Source organism: Pipra filicauda, unplaced genomic scaffold, assembly GCF_003945595.2.
Source record: "Pipra filicauda isolate LSUMZ 115617 unplaced genomic scaffold, ASM394559v2 scaffold114_size2234877_pilon, whole genome shotgun sequence".
Taxonomy (NCBI): Eukaryota; Metazoa; Chordata; class Aves; order Passeriformes; family Pipridae; genus Pipra; species Pipra filicauda.
The window spans coordinates 1,810,590-1,815,730 of NW_024103596.1; positions in this window are offsets into that span (position 1 = coordinate 1,810,590).

The window sequence follows — 5,141 nt, forward strand, 5'->3', positions numbered from 1 at the left end:
AGCTCTGTGATTAGGAATAACAGCCTAACCCTGAATCTGATTAATAATTCTCAAATAACAACATGTTTGGCACTGGGGGAAGCTGCCAGCAAAAACTGTGGAGTCTAGTGCCTTGTCCACCCACAGGAAATGAAAACAAGGCACTGCTGCTGTCAGCTTCATCTAAAACCCGTGTGGAGGATGAGGACTTTCCCTCCTGACCCCGCATGGCCCATGCCCAGCCAAATGGGGTCCTGAAGATCATCAACCCTGAGCTCAGGGGATGGGATCAGGCTGCTGGGGAGCCAACAAACATCCTGCCAAGCACCTATTGCTGTCCTGCACCCTCCACCCAGCCAGGCTGGTGCCACAGGACCCCTGGGTGCAGGATCTCCAGGGCTCTCCCAGATCCTTGGTGGGACAACAATCGCATCCTACAGATGGGACACCCTGGGAGGGCAGTCAGTGGTGGGACAGGTGGAGAAGATGTTGGCATCAGTGTGGTCTTACCCAGGCTCTGCAGCCTGTGGTTTCCATGCCAGCTTGGCAAACCACCTTTGCCATTGTTTTCTGGGGCTAGAGTTGAAAAAGTTTCCACTTCCTCACCAGCCTTTCTGAGAAAGTGCAAACTAAGCCATGGAGCATGGAGAGTGCAACAAACAAGGGGAGGAGAGGAAGGTCCAAGGTGAGGTGTGCATGCCTGGGCCAACACTCCTCACAGCCAAGGAAAGGGTTTGCTGAGAGGAGTCATGGGCACAACCTGTTGACAAAGGAGAGCAGAGCTCCCACAGAAACAAGCTGGCTCCACCTGGAGCAAGGGATTAGAAACCTCGGCACAGCCCTCAGATTCCTCTTAGCAAACCAACTGTGGCTGGAGGCAGGGATTAAACCCAGTGCCGAGGAATGTGGCTCCTTCCCGCTGCGGAGTCCAAGTTGGCACCGCATCCTCACTCAAGACGCGGCTTACATAATGCAGCTTATGAAAGCAGAATAGCCCGGCCGTGCCAGCCTGTGGGCAGGCCAGGATGGAGAGGAAATAAAGGAAAGGAAAGACATTTTTTGGCTGAGGTAAAGCCTAGCTGCCCCCTGCACCGCTCCCCCAACCTTGCACCATCTCACCAGGGAAGGGAGGAAGGGAGCAGTGAGGGAGAGGGCTCAGGAGAGGCAAAGGGCCCAGTCCTCCTACAAGACTGTGAAGAACTGCAGCCCCAGTGTTCATTCTGGAGTCAGAGAATAGGGATTTTTCCCTCAATTTGCCCCTCTGACCCCGGGTTCCTCCCCAGCCAAGCAGGTTCCCATTGAGATCAACCCATGCGTGCTCTGCATGCAAGGCCACTGCAGGTTTGGGGGGGCTAAGCCACAAGAAGCACCCAGCCCCAAATCTCATTCCTTCCAAACACAGGCCAGACACCTCCAGAGGTAGCTGGGAGATGCTCTGATCCACATCATCTCCCACTGGAGATGCTTAGTGCAGAGAGCAGCAGTGTTGGGCCTATCCAGAGCCCTTCTCTGCGTGTTCCCATGAGTGGTCATTGCACAAGAGAGGGGGACAGTCCCCAAACCATTGCACAAGAGAGGGGGACAGTCCCCAAACACCCAGCATTGGCTCAGAGCAGAGTCACAAGGAGCTAACTAAGGTCACCATCATGAACCAGGCAATTCACAAGTGACAGCTTTAGGCATCCAGATGAGTCACCACTCAGTGGCTGATATCCCACATAATTTACCTGGCCTCGGGGGAAGCAGATCCTACAGACGGGCTGGCCCCTTTATCAGCAAGCAAAGAGTCAGAGTTCAATTTAAAAGCCACAGGAGACAGCATGGTGAAACCAGGCATTGCAAATAGGTTGTCAGTCCCAGATGAAGAGCCTGGGGAGCCACTTGTGGGTGGAGGACCCACTCACGAGCCAGCCCAGGTCCAACCCTGCATCCAGCTGGCTGGGAAAGCCAGGCAGACCTAAGGAGATCTTCCCTTTCAAGAGCTCCCACTTGTTTCCTAAGCAGTTGTCCTCAGTTTAATCAGTAACTGAACAAGTGGGATGAAATCCTGTCTCAGCTGAAGCTGAATTACTGATGTCTGTGATGGCAGGGTTCCCCTTCCAGCTCCACCACCTTTCTCATCTGGGTCACATAAGAAACTACCGAGTGGTCACACTCGACCTGTTCCCAGTGAGCTGGGCTCCAGCACCCTTCCAGAGCATGCCCTGGCCTCCTTCAGAGGGGGAAAAGGACCTTCAGCCACTTTTCCTATGGCTTTTATTGGCTGATGAACAGCGAGCACAGATCTCAGCCGGGACTTGCAGCTGCTGGACCTCCAGGAGGCATTTCAAGAGAGCAAAGCGGGGCTGCCCTGATAACATGAGCTTCTGGCCCAAACAGAGGCTCTTGCAGTTCTGCAAATCATCCTCTCAGCAGTTTGTGCCTGGCTCCCTTCCTGGGACCATCCCTTCCCATCCTCCACAGGCAGAAGGAGGTGCAGGACAGTCACACGGGCCAATATCAACACTGCAGAAACACAGACTTGGAGAAATAAAAGCAATTTCACCTAGCAACAAGAAGTGCCTCTCTTCTTCCCCTTCCGTCCCAGGTAAGGGCATCCAAAAAACAGCTCAGCAAATCCTTACCCACCTCAGGCTGGCTGATTTCTCCTCCAAAAGCCGTGTTCAGGGAGAGGTGTGTTCAGCCAGAGGCTGTGTAAGCATATGAAGGCTGATCTACTGTAAAAGGGTAATCTAGGAAGATCAAATAGCACTAAAAAAACCACACAAAATAAGAAGGGAAGTGGTATGTGGATACTGGAGCAGCATCAGGGCACTCTGTAAGTGTGAAGGGGTAGGAGAAATCCAAGCAGCCACACCTCATGCACCAGGCTTTGCAGGAAGAGAAACCCCCTCGTGTCCTTGCAGTAACTGGGCTGGCACAGCCCAGCACTAAAAGATGCTTCAAGTGTGATCTTGATTAGCTCCTTTGCTCCAGGCTAAGGAGGGAGCTGTGGCTAATCTTATTTTGGTTGCCTTAAAACTCAGTTATGGGGGAAAGCCTGGCATATGAGCAGATATATTAATCGTTTTGGAGCAGCCTTGTCTCCCAGGCTGGTGTTTGATTAAAAGGGAGCACAACCAACAGGCACTTCAAAAAGCTGGTGCTATTTTTGTCTGCTTCATTTGGAGCGGTTCCTGATGCTTCAACGTGCCCAGCAAACCCTTTGGGACTGATCCTTACTATATCATTATTCACATTTTAAGGATGTGTGAGTACAGAGAAAAGGGATTCACTTCCTCCTGAGAGGCTAAGATCAAAAGTCAAAATGTTTTCTATGAATACATAAGCTGTAAATTCAGCTTCTAAGGGTTTCAGCCTCGATTTGTAAGAGCCCCATGGCCTTAAGAGGAGGCCTCCCTACCCTGTAGAGTTGGGAAATGATGTTTAGGTAACTACAAAGCAGATTCAGAAAGAAGGCTATGGGCAAAAAGTCAGAAAACAATGTCTAGAGGGAATGGGGGATTTTTTTTGCCTTCTAATTCATTATAATGGGTTTTTTTCATGTATTTTTTTAATAATCATCTGAAAAGCCACTTTGCAGCACAATGCTGTTTCGACCTTGTTTTCAGTCGGGTAATTGTGCAGTGAGTGGATAAATGCTTTCTCAGCTGAGAACAAGAGGAACCATTAAGCATCAAGCTCCTGACCTAAATTTACTTTCAGGGCAGCTGGAGAAGCAAAGGACTGATGCCTGCTCCCCTTATCACCCTGATGGACAGCCTGGAGATGGCATCTTCTGCAGGGACACACAAATGGTGCTCTGCATCTATGGGGCTCCGTGAGGCACAGAGAAGTGCTGGTTATCCCAAGGACTTTAACCCAAGCAACCTGGTGTAGTGGAAGGTGTGCCTGCCCATGGCAGGGGGGTTGGAATGAGATGATCTTTAAGGTCTCTCCCAACCCAAACCTTTGCATGATTCCATGACAAAACCTGGCTGCCCATCAGCAACTGCCTTGGTGATGCTTAATGGCCAAAACTGAGCCATACTTCCTTTTCCCAATTTTTTCATTCCCCAGGGTCACTGGAGGGACAGGGATCCAGCCTCAAGGATTCAGAGTGTTTGGAAGTACAGGAATTAAAAAAAAAAAAAGCAAAAAAAAAAAAGGCATTACCATGTCTTGTCCCTCCTTCTGCACAAATGCCTTTACAAAATTTTCCTTAATTCAGCTTTTCCTCTGTAACATTTTCTTGGAAGGCAGGAAGAACAGTAGCTGCCTGGCCCCTTTGCCCAAATCAGCACAAAACCTCAACACTTCTGTGCTCATGATTTATCCTATGGGTTTCTTTTGGCTGCAGCACCCCAGATCCAAAATCCTCGTGGCCATGTCACGATGGGAGGAAAGGACATGGTGTTCACTTTGCTTCTGTTCTGGTCACACTCCACCCCACACAGGCACAGGGATAGGGTCATTTTGGGACTGTGGTGAGGAAGGTGCTGCCTTGAATGCTCCCCATGCAAAAGAACAGTTGGTCCACAAAAACACAATAGCAGGAATGGCCTCATCAGCCCAGCAGGATGCTCTAGTGTGGTTAATCCACATTTAAAGATGGGAATGGTTAAAGCATCCACCCTTGTGGGGAAGTACCTCCCAGGGAGCTGGGGAATAGCATCACAAGCTAAATAAAAGACCACAGAAGCAAAGTGACATATTTCTACTACCTTGGTTACGTTTCTAAATGATACCTTTTATGCCAAAGGTGGATGAACAGCATTTTCTCAATAGGGAGAGTGGGAAAGGGTCTTCTTCCACAAAGCCCCCTTTAAAAATGAAGTTTGCTGGAACTTTATTTTCTGTAGGATTTCTATATCCTGTAGAACTTGTATGGGAGGAGGCTGGGGAGATGCACAAACACCTGTAGTGACCCCATAACTCTCTCTATGGACACTCAGAAACCCAGGTCTTTTCCCTTCCCAAAGGAACCCCACTCAAGTCACATCTGAACCATCACTCGCTGGAGAACCAATCACCACTGACAAATCCCCATTTTCTTGAGAGCACAGATGTCTCCCCAAAAAACACCCCAACAATGAAAAGCCCCATCCATACACTATGAGAGTCAAACTCCCTTCAAATGGCGAAGGCAATACACATACAAAAAGAAGCTGCAGAAGTCAGAG